This window comes from Vulpes lagopus, chromosome 1, assembly GCF_018345385.1.
Source record: "Vulpes lagopus strain Blue_001 chromosome 1, ASM1834538v1, whole genome shotgun sequence".
Lineage (NCBI taxonomy): Eukaryota > Metazoa > Chordata > Mammalia > Carnivora > Canidae > Vulpes > Vulpes lagopus.
The window spans coordinates 99,799,180-99,811,839 of NC_054824.1; the positions used below are offsets into that span (position 1 = coordinate 99,799,180).

Genomic DNA, 12,660 nt, shown 5'->3' on the forward strand with positions numbered 1-12,660 from the left:
CCCAGAGAACATGAGAACAAAGAGATTAGGAAGCAAACTGTTCCGTCCAGCTAGAAGGCCCAGAGAATAATTATCTCCCCAAAGGAATGTTAAGTGACTACCAGATGTGTCCCCAATTGTACTGTGAAAAGCGGGCCCTATACCCTAATGCCCACCCAGCAGGTGGATTGTTTGGGAAGTCTTCCTGGGGATAAAAGTGGGTGGGATCCAGCAAGATTTAGTACTGAATTATGATTTTAACTAATAATAATAGCTTTCTAAGAATAGAATTTCTCTGAAAAACAGCTCTCAAGGAAAATGCTATGATAGCCATGTTTCTTCCATAGCCACTATCCTGGATAAGTGAGAAGGCATTAGAATCGTCATGTGTAAAGTCTTTAATAAAAACTTTCTACAGTGTTGCTGAGGATAATACAAGTAGTGCTCCTCTAGCTAGAATCCCTTCTATTGATGAACAGCTTGTAAAGGTCTAAGATATTACAGATGTTATTAAAGGTCCCAAAGTTAACAGTTGGGCCAATAGAGATCTATGATAGATTTTTTTTCCCTCTAAAGCAACTACTTCATGAAGGAAGCAATGTCTAAGGATACTCGAATCTCCACTCTGTGGTAGAACAAAGCAGTACTTTGAATGAATTGTAAATACGAATTATGCCCTGCTTCCATTAAGGCAAACTCTATGAAAGATTAGTTTAAAGCCATAAAACAATGACCCCTGAATTTTTTTTATCAATTTACTTTTCTAGTCTTTATCAGTTTCTAGATATCCTACATCCTTATGTTCTGACACATAGTAACTTCTGAATACTAAGTTATTAGTATTCCTTGCATTAAGAAGTCTGTAAAAATGAGTTTTAGAGTTGTGAGGATGTCAGAGATGACAATTTAGCACAGTTGTCCTCATTTGCTCACTCATTTGTTCCACAGACATTGGCAAAGGCCTAAGGTAGAAACTATCTACTCTGAAGCTGATGAAGCTGAAGTCTCAAGGCCCCTCACGGGCACAGTCTCTTCCAGTATGAACCTGGAAATGTGATCACATGGTCATGTGTTTCTGTGAAATTTATACAAGGAAATGTTTTAAGTGCAATGGATAAAGATCACAATTTCTTTCCATTTGATTCCTACCCCATCCCCCAGTATCATACTTCTCAACTTAGTAGTTGTTGGATTTATTGGGGGACATTTTGGCATCTTCTGGGGAATTTGAGTACGAAATATATTTAGTTTAGATTTAGTGAGGTATATTTATATGGTCGTATCTTCAAAATTTAGTTATTGCTTAAATTCCAGTTTGTCTATTGTGCAGCTCATTAAGCATTAAATCAAAGATGCAAGACCAGAGGTCCTATTAAGATATAAACAGATCCCAAGACCCCTGACACTGAAAATATGCGGATAGCAGAAGAGAAACAAGATTTAAAATGTACAATAGCAAAAGGGGACTGTGGAAAATTATTCCAGGCATCCAAAGACAAAACACAAGAGGAAGAATCCCTTCTAATTGATGTAATTTTTCTCATAGCAGTAATACATTCAATAATGCAGTACAGGGGTTCTTGGGTGGCTCAGTAGGTTGATCCTGGGGTCACAGGGATCCCTGTTCAGCACGGGAGTCTGTTTCTTCCTCTCCTCCTGCCCTCCCCCACACCCCAACCTGCGCCTGCTCGCTCGTGCTCTCTTGAATAAATAAAATCTTTAAAAAATAGTGCAATGTATACAATTTTTATAACTGTAAATGCATCAAATTTTTTATATGAAAATCATGTAACATAGAATTCATCAGAATTTTTTGTAGGGCACAAACCTGTAGCAGCACTACAGTGAGTATATGGGTGGGAGTGTTGCATGTTTACACGGCCCTTCCATCAATAATATCCTCAACCAAACGTATAGAAAATGATATTAGAAAATCATCATTAGGGTGCTTGGCTGGCTTGGTCGGTAAAGCATGTGACTCTTGATCTTGGGATCAGGAGTTTGAGCTCCATGCTGAGTATAGAAATTACTTTAAAAAATTTAAAATCATTGTCATATGAAAGGCTACAAGAGAGTATACTATCAAAATTAAAAGAAAAAGTAGAGGTATTCTAAGGAGTTAATGGAAAATATATTGGTTTTCTAGATTTTGTGATGTCTGTATTGTTAGTTGAGTTTCTTTTAAAGATTTTACTTTTGTCAAAGAGAGAGAGAGAGAATGAGTTGTGGGGAGGGGCAGACGGAGAAGCAGACTCTTCACAGAGCAAGGAGCCTGATGTGGGGCTCTGTCCCAGGACCCTGGGATCATGACCTTAGGCAAAGGCAGACGTCTAATCAACTGAACCACACTGAACACCCTCAACTTTTTAAAATTGGTAATTTGCATGATTTTTTTTCACTCATTGATTTAATTTTTCTTATTTTTAAATCATTTTTTCTTTAAAAAGGACCCTGAAGTTGTAAAAACCTTGAGATACCTCCAAACCTGGATCTGTCCCTGAGTGCCAGCTAATGTGTCAGATGCATGCTCATTCTTAGAGACACAGGGATGAGTAAGATACTTTCCCATAAGGGGCAAGTTTGATAGGGGAAACAGATGAGCAAAGGGGTGTAATAGGGATATCTTTCTTGGAGCATGCATATAGGATGGACACCCCTAGAAGGTTCCAGGAAGGTTCATAGAGGAAATAACTGCCAGTATACTCTCTTCTCTCCACCTCCTGTGACCACTGTGACTTCCACAAACAGACCGCAATTCAATAGCTTATTCGATACATGAGAAAACCTGAAGTTCATCACAGTGTGGTTCCCAAAGCATAAGCAACAAACTCCTCAAAGGCATGAGAATAGACTAAAAGTGCTGATTTCTGAACCATTTAAACAAGGATGCAAGTGTTTAGAAATGCTAAGCTTCTTGTTCTGAAAAGTCCACCAAAGGGATAAGCCTCTGTATATATCTTAGAGCACAGTATTTACTATGTGGCAGGTGGCCCAGGAATATTAAGACAGCTGTCAACATCAAGGAGAGCACCAGCCCATGAAAAGCAAGCAGATGGGTTGGGGCACTTCACGAGCTGTCTCCTAGAATAATAGCTGTGCACAGCCAAATGAGGCAATGTCATGCTGCCCAGGGCAGCAAAAAGCTATTACTGGATGTAAACGCTCAATTAGGAGACGGGGCGGGGGAATATCCTCCCCTTTCCTTTGTTTGCATAGCTCAAGTTTTCATTAAGAACCACAACAGCAAATAAGAAAGGGGGGAAAATGTTAGAATTTTTTATTCTGTTATATTCTGATTATCATGGTTTGTAACATGGGAAAATGCCTCAGTCTTATTGCTTCAATGAGAGCAGATGGTAAAATTTTTAAGTAATTGGTTATTCAGACTTCTATGGGATGCATGAAGTTTTATTGTATTGCCTGGCTTTTATTTCTAGAACATGTGGAGATTGAGATCTTTCAAACACACATCTTTCAATGTTTAAATTAAGATGTGTTAGTCTGACCTAAATTACATTTACTCTTTTCTTCTCTTAATATGATAATTGCAAAGAGAAAGGAGTTCTTTATAAAAATACATTAACAATTCAATATTTATTTCTCAAACAGTGCAAAAGTTGGTAATACTAAATCATTATATTCTAAAAAGTATATGAATAGAAGAAGGATTTCTTTGGCAAACAGATTATGAGATGTATTCCAAAAAAGTTACTTATACCAATTCATTTCAATGTGTCTTTGGGGTCAAATGCTATCTAAAATATAAAGTCATATGTAGAATATTAACTTTTATTAATGCAGCTTTATAAACATGACACACATAATGGCTCAGAATAAGAATTTACTATGGTATGAGAGAATTCCTATATTGCTTTCCCTAAAATATTTCTTCTGAACACATAAGCTAGGTTCTATATTGTGCATATCTGATATACAATTTTAAATGGAGCTATTCTGTAAAAATTATTTATAAATTTCTGAACTGCACTATATTAGTGTTGATCGCAAATTTTATTAGGGCTTCATGAAACAAAGCCTAAAAGTAAAACGGGTGATTGGCTTGTGAATTGGCTTTCTTCTTATTAGGAACATACATGTCCCAGAATCCTGAGTTCTCTTACTATGGACGCGTTGGTCCCATTTTAATTTGTTGCAAATGGTTTAAAAAACAAGGTATAGAGGCAGCTGTCATTGTGAGGAAGTGTTTTGATTAGAGAGACAAAGCAGCTGGAAATGATACATGCTGTCATATAAGATGAACCATTTTTCACATTCTGACTTTACCTCACTCATAATTGAGATTATTTCATTTACATGAGTTTTCTTTGTATAGAATAGAAGTCTATTGCTTCATTTATAATCTGAGGTGATGAAGTATTGAACGTAGCACTGAATATAAATTTGACATACTTATTTATGGAAATCTTACATGATCTATTATGAAATAATATCATTGACAATCTTTCAAAAATTTCATTTAAAAATACTGCTATACTGCTCAATGTAGTAACAAAAAATCTGTATGGAGTTTATAAAAGCAAGTGTTACTGTAGTGGATATAATTTCTCAATATCTCCATTTTGAAAGATTTGTATAAATTCATCAAACTATAATTTAAGTGGCTTTGCAAATAATGGACAAAAGCATCCTACACCAAATATTTCCATCAGTCCATCTTTGCAACTGGTTTCCTTTCTCATCTCTTCCAGCTAACTTTTTACCGGTAAAGAGAAAAAGGAGTGACCTTCAACAAAGGTAAAACAGAAGTCAAGATGTTACAATGGAATATTTTGACTCAAATATTGAAGTAAAAAAATAATTCTCATAATTGATCTCATATTATTAATCATTCTTAAATATTAACATGTCTATAGTCTATCTTCTACTTTATTTTTCTTTCAGCTTCTCAAATAAGCACTTCTTAAGCACTTCTATGTAGTCTGTTTCCTTATAAGTCATTTGATTTACCTCTCATACAGGTAAGTAAATTCACATACTTTGAATTATCAAGTCTAGGAAGACAATTAAATGTACAAATGGTTTTTTTGAACCTCACAGCTGGTATTAATTTAAGTAACTCAAAAAAATGATTCCATTTCCACCTGGTTCAACAGGAACTCCACTTCAAATGATCAATCATGTATATCATCAAATGAAGTAGCTAACCACACCACAGTGTAGAATTGGTCTCTATAAAACTATCAACCACATGCAGCCTGAGGGGAACAGAAATTAACTTACTCATTTTAAATTCTGCAATTTTCATTCCAGGTCTTCCTACCACTTACGTACATTTTGTAGGTATACTTGGTCTGGATAGTTTTTTGTTTTTTTTTTTTTGAAGATTTTATTTATTTTCATGAGGGACACAGAGAGAGAGAGAGAGAGAGAGGCAGAGACACAGGCAGAGGGAGAAGAAGGCTCCTCACAGGGAGCCTGATGTGGGACTTGATCCCAGGACCCCTGGGTCATGACCTAAGCCAAACCCAGGTGCCCCAGTCTGGATAGCTTAAATAAAACACAATCTAGCTTAGAAAAAAAAATTTTTAAATAAAATTTAACAAGTACCTATTTGTTGGCAAAACCCCTCCTTAGTTGTCCAGGAAGGTAATGAGAAAACTTTAAAAAATTTACATATTTACTAAAAAATCTATTAACCAGCCTACATTTTGGAAAAACAAAACAAAAAGCAGGAAATTGGAAAATTCTGAAATTTGTAAATAGAATCTAAAGATCATTGATCTGGGATCCCTGGGTGGCGCAGGGGTTTGGCGCCTGCCTTTGGCCCAGGGCGCGATCCTGGAGACCCGGGATCGAATCCCACATCAGGCTCCCGGTGCATGGAGCCTGCTTCTCCCTCTGCCTATGTCTCTGCCTCTCTCTCTCTCTCTGTATGACTATCATAAATAAATAATAATAAAAAAAAAATAAATAAAGATCATTGATCTGATACCCATTACTCATTACTCTGCTTCAAACTTTATTAGGAGATTTGGTGGGAGAGATACATACTAAAAAAATAAAAGAAATAAAAATAATATCTCATTTACAAAAAGTCATTTTATGGTCTTCTTCCCACTCAATTATCTCTTACTGAATACTTCCAGGTCCTGTGTTTGGTGACTGGATTATGACACTATAACCTACCATCAAGAAGCTTCGTCTCAGAGAAGGAAACAGAACTAACCAAAAGTTTACAGAGTGTACGACAGCGTGCTAAGGAAAACATGTACGTGGGCAAAGGGAGAAGACAGCACCTAACGGTGTCACTTGGGCAGGCTGTACTTGGGGTCCAGGACAGAGTTCACCAGTCACAGCTCCAGAAGTACAGATCGCAAAGTCCTGCAAGGACAACCAGTTAAAACACCTACTGACACATATTCATATTAGAAATCTATATTAGATAAAATTAGAGAAATTTGTAATCAATCAAATTTATAATTAGATGAAGTCTATATTAGATAAAAAGCAACATCAAAGCCCAATAGGAGTGCACAGAATACTGGGCCAGCGATAGATGTATCATTAACATATATATTGTGTGATTTAGTGAGAAAATATTGCAGTAAATGGGTGCTACTACATTATGAATCATCAAATACTATGTGTAACATAAGAATATTCAAAGGCTTTGGTATGCTAATATGAAACTATATGAAACTACCTTTAAGTGAACTCTGCTGCATTCTTTAGAGTCATTGCACAATTAAATGTCAAACATAAGGTATGAGAAATATGCAGGTAGAGAAACTGGTACACTGATTCTAGCATGACCTATATAATTGGAGTTTACAGCTGCCAATTTTTGCCCAAGGCAGGTCAGACCAGTAATTCAGGCAGGAGAAGTCTTACTACTAACCAAATACCTAATTTAGGACGAAAATCAAGTGTATGCAAAAATTAGTTTGACTTGTTTGACATTCTTATAAAAATTGTCTTTCTCATAGCTATTACCTTGGATTCACTCTAAAAGTTGTCAAGTCTGTTATTAACTATCGTGAAATCCAGAAAGTTACCTGGTCCAACTTTACGATTAGTGGTTAAAATGCTTTTCCTCCTCTAAAAACTGGTAGCAGTACTGTATTTTCTAATATTATATCTATAAATTTGAAGAATTCTGTAACTCCTATAATAAATATATCCACATTCCCCTAAGGTTTGCAATTATCAACATATTCAGCTAGTCAATTTTTATATGAGTGAAGCAATTCCAGACTTTCTTTTTTGAAAATAAATTATTTATCTACTGTATTCTGTTCTGGTTATTCTCATGGAGAATGCCATTTGCTTTATACTGCTATTTCATATAAAATTATTTTTATCTACAGATAATTTTTATTTGAAATTATTTCATACTTATTGAAAAATTACAAGAGTACAAAGAACCTTTCATTTAATGAACCATTTGAAAGTATGTTGTCAAAATGACGTCCTATCACCCCTAGTTTGATATGTTTCTTAATAAACATGACCGTTGTCCTAAAATCCTAAATAACCAAACTATAACCCTCAAAATCAAGAAGTTAGTGTTAATAAGTGCTACCATCTTATCCTCAGACCCCGTTTGTGTTTTGCCAGTTTTCTTATTAATGTCTTTCATAGCAAAGTGATCCAATCCAGGATCACATATCACATTTATTTGTCATGTCTTTGTAGTTTCCTTCATTCGAGAAAGGTTCCTCATCTCTTCTTGATTTTCAAGGATGTGACACTTTTGAATGTTAAGGGAAAATTTTTTGTTTGTTTGGTTTGTTGGTTGTGGATAATGGGGACATTTCTCCATCTGGTATATCTGGTGTTTCCTTATGGTTAAGTTCAAGCTATGATTTTTGGCAAAAATACCACAAAAGTAATGTTATGTTCTTCTTGTGGCTGGTGGTACATGATATTTTCATTTGTCCTATTACGGATGATGTTTACTTAGATCAGTTGATGAATTCCATTTTCATTTACTGGCATTTTAATATACCTCTTTATATTTTTAAAATAGTTGCTATAGGGATTATAATATACATTCTTAATTTACACTGTCTACTAGAATATTCTATCACTTCATGTATAATGCAGTTTTACAACTGTTTAGATCCTTCATGATCCACCCTATTAGTTATACTGCAGTTGCCATGTCATTTGTATGACATATACATATATTTTAAACCCCAGAAGAATATGCTACACCTTTTGCTTTAGACATTTACATGTATTTTAAGGACATTAAGGCAAAAAAAAAACCCTTTCATATTGACCCAAATATTTGCCATTTCATTGATTTTTATTGTTTCCTGAAAATTAGTTTTCCTTTAGTACCATTTCCCTTCAGCCTGAAGAACTTTCTTATGGTAGTGCAGAGCTGCTGGTAAAATTTTTTCTTAGTGTTCTATCTTATCATTCTGGATTTTTTTTTTCTTTCAACACTTACTACAGTCTCTGGCATAGATCATTTCTGATAAGAAATCCACAGTAGTTTGTATTACTCAGTATACAAGGTTGATTCTCTCTATCCAACCCTGGATATTTCTGGAATTTTCTCTGGTTTTCAACAACTTGCTATCATGTACCTAGGGGGTTTGTTCTGTATTAACTCTGTTGGGGATTTGCTGAGCTTTTTGAATCTATAAATTACGTCTTTCGTTCAGTTTCAGAAAATCTCAGCCATTATTTCCTCAAAAATTTATCCTGCTCCATTCTCTTTCCTTTCCCTGTGGGACTCCCAACTACATATATGCAAAAAATACTTTTGATATTATTCTACAGGATCCTGAGGCTCTGTTTGTTTTTTTCCCATATTTTTCTTTATCTCTTCTCCATATGGGAAAATTTCTATTGATCTAGATCTTCAAGTTTGCTGATTATTTCCTCTGTCATTTTCATTCTATGGTTAGTCTATGCAGTGATTTTTAAAATTTTTCAGATTTTATCTGAATATTTTTCAGTTCTAGAATTTCATTTAGTTTTCTTTTATATTTTCTATTTTTCTGCGGAAAATTTCTATTTATAAGCATTTTCCCCTTTATCTCATTGAAATAATTTACTACAACTGCCTTAGAGTCCTTATCTGTTCATTTCATTTGCGTCATCTCAGTGTTGACCTCTATTATCTTTTCCTTTGAAAACGGGTCGTAGTTTTCTGGTTCTTCACATATCAAGTAAATTTGGATTGTCTCTTAGATATTTTGAGTGCTGTGCTGTAGAGACTGTAGATTTTATTATGTAATTCCATTTTTACTTTATAGAGACATTAAGTTGTTAAAACTCACACTGCAAACTTGGCCTTGCTGATTGTAGACAGCAGACCAAATCTCAGTTCATCATTTTAGTCTAGTTATAATCTGCTTTGAATCTGCCTTGCTTGTTCCTGGTTTGGGACTCAGACAGACACTTGGGAACATTTATACCTAGAATTTTAGCCTCCAATTGTCTGGATATATCCTTTACTGAATGTTCTTCCCTTCACTTTGCAGTGGCTTTGGTTGTCCCAAGCTCTGTCCTCTTTTCTTTAGGGCAAAAATATGGCTGGCATTCCATCAGAAGCTTAGCAGCCCAGGGTTTTAGTTATGACTGCAGCCTGTTCTCAGACTAAAAGTCTCAAAATAGGGAGGCACTTGGCTCTTTCAGTTGGTAGAACATGTAACTCTTGATCCCAGGGTTTTGAGTTCAAGCTCCACGTTAGGCATAGAGCTGACTTACAAAACAAAAACAAAAACAAAAACCCTTAGGGATTTTTTCTTTTTATCCCATCACCCATGGGGTAATGGAAAACTCACCCCATGCAGTGCCACCTTCTAAGTTCCAACTCCTCTCCAAAATACACCTACTCCTGTTCATTCTCAAGAACCTTCAGATTTGTGGAATTTTTTTGTCGCTGCCCAGCATTTTTAGTTATCTGTAGGAAGGTTTGTCTATCAGAAACTTATTCCACTCTACCAGAAGCATAATTCAGTCCCAACCTATTCTTAAGACAATGAAAAAGATCATATGTAGAAGATCACTAGCTTGCTTCTCATGGTTGGAAGCTGAAGAATATCTTCAGGAATAGAAATGAACATATAAAAATAGTTAAGCACTGAATAGTATATTTTGTTTAAATTAACACAGTATTAACCTTCACTAACATTCCAATTTTATTTCCTTATCATGCTCCCGAAATATGTGAACCATGGCAAAAATTAACACGTAATATTGGCTTACCTATTAATTCAATAAATATGGGCTTAATAGGTACCATGCAGTGTCCTTAGGCACTTGGAATGCAGTGTTTGAACAAATGTCTGTACTCATGAGGTTTATATTCTAGTGTGAAAGACCAACAATGAATATATATAAGTATATGTAATAATACCAAGTCGTGATAAAATGGAATAAGAAAAAATACAGCAGAATAGAATAGGGGAGAGGGATGGATTCACTGGTTTGAATATAATAGAGATGACATCTCTCAGGGAGTGAGGCATGCAAGGATCCAAGGAAAGCCATTCCAGATAGAAAGAATATAATGGTCCTTAGATGATGAAGAATTTGGCTCATTTGAGAAATAGTAAGCTGGAGTGCAATAAGTGAGAGCAACTAGGTATTAGGAAGGAGGTTAAAGATATAGCTAGAACATATTAGGTACGAACTCCAGTAGGCTCTGGTAGTATTTTGGATTTTATCTGATGGAAGCTATTGAAAGGTTAAGGATAGAGTGATAGATTTTATTCTTTAAAAACAAAAATGGCACTAGTTGCTATGTAGGGAGAACATTGTTGTTGGGGTAGAAGGGAAGCAGAGGAACTAACTAGGAAGGGAGTTTAGAGGTCCAGACAGGAGTTATGGTAGCTTGGACCAGGGCAATTACTAATGGAAGGGATGTGAAGTCAGATTCTGGATATATATATATATATATATTTTTTTTTCAAAACAGAATTTGCTGATATACTGCGAGAGACATAAAAGAAGAAATTAGATCTCTTATTTTAATTATTATGAATTTGATTATTGATTTTTGGCATAATGGATAATTTGCATTCAGGGTCATTTGTCTTACTTTACTATGCTATCAATGAACCTATTTTTACTTGCTGATAATGCACTAATGCAAGTTGGTACATAGAGGACAGTCTTACTACATTCATCTGCAAATTGAATGGAATGTTGATTATAATGGATAAGTTCTGATTTTGGCATGTTTATATAACTTAATACTGTGATTACTCAATTTTCCCACTTTTGTTTATATACTTTACTGTAAATTTTATAATCAAATACAACATGCATTTTGCCTTAACAGCAAGAAATGAAATTATCTGTACTATTGAAATACAGCTATTCCAGGTTTTCAAAATGTGCATATGTGAAATAAAAAGCACAAAATTAAAAAGATTATGTAAACCTCACTAACAGTTTTATTTTTTTTTAAAGATTTTTTTTAAATTTTTTATTTACTTATGATAGGAATACAGTGAGAGAGAGGCAGAAACACAGGCAGAGGGAGAAGCAGGCTCCATGCACCGGGAGCCTGACGTGGGACTCGATCCCGGATCTCCAGGATCGTGCCCTGGGCCAAAGGCAGGCGCCAAACCGCTGCGCCACCCAGGGATCCCTCACTAACAGTTTTAAATATATTATCTTGGTATTCTCAGACAATGAGTGTTCTATATTAGGATATCACTTGTATTAAGTTATAATTTCTAAGTAGAAATACAAACAAAAATCTGTTAAATTTATTTTGTAAAAAATCATCTATTTTTTCAGTGTCCTAAATCTGTCTTGACTCAAACATATACACATACATTTGTGTTACACAGAGCCATGTTGTCAAAACAGTAGGAGAATAAGAATACAATACTATGGTGTACTACTTGTTTTCAGTTTCTTAGGTCTAACTTCTAAATAGTTCATTTTACCAGGGCTGGTCAAGGCCCTAACCCCAATCTCCCAAATACTGACTGGTTGCCACAAAAAGTTAGTTTTACAATATAGAGTGTCTTCTAAGTCTAGTAGCAAGAATTACCTAATAATTCAATTAGGATCAGGAGATAAGAGAATATGTAAAGCAAAGCAAGGTCCACTCAAAGCCTAGAATCCATTTCAAAGCTATGGAAGGGGATCCCTGGGTGGCGCGGCAGTTTGGCGCCTGCCTTTGGCCCAGGGCACGATCCTGGAGACCCGGGAGCGAGTCCCACGTCAGGCTCCCGGTGCATGGAGCCTGTGTCTCTGCCTCTCTCTCTCTCTCTGTGTGACTATCATAAATAAATAAAAAAAATTAAAAAAAAAACAAAACCAAAACACTATTATTAAAAAAAAAAAAAAAGCTATGGAAGTTTTTTTGTTTTGTTTTAAAAGAACCAGCTTTTGGTTTTATTGATTTTTCTCTACTGTGTATCAATATTCAGTATCATTGGTTTCTATTCTAATCTTTAATACTTCTTTCAATCTGCTTATTTTAGGTTTGCTCTTTTTCTATTTAACACAGAAACATAGATTATTAATTTGATATCTTTCATTTTTTTCTAATTTAATGCTATATATTTCCCATATACAATGCTGTCAGCTGACCCCCCAAATATTGATATAGTGCATTTTAATTTTTGTTTAGTTAAATAATATTTCCTAAATTCCCCTTAATCATCCTTTTTGACTTATGGATTATTTATAAGTATGTTAACTTCTAAGTGGTGATTTTTTTAACGTGTTATTGGTTTC

General features: G+C 35.0%; 1 protein-coding gene across 1 annotated transcript in view; it reads right to left on the minus strand.

Annotated features, from left to right (window-relative positions):
- Positions 1 to 5,972: 5,972 nt before the first annotated feature.
- Positions 5,973 to 12,660, minus strand: part of ARL6 (ADP ribosylation factor like GTPase 6) — a 60,528-nt gene continuing 53,840 nt past the window's right edge. Inside the window, exon 10 of the transcript XR_005987796.1 lies at positions 5,973 to 6,321. The gene's annotated coding sequence lies outside the window, so the exon portion shown is untranslated. The remainder of the gene's footprint in view (positions 6,322 to 12,660) is intronic.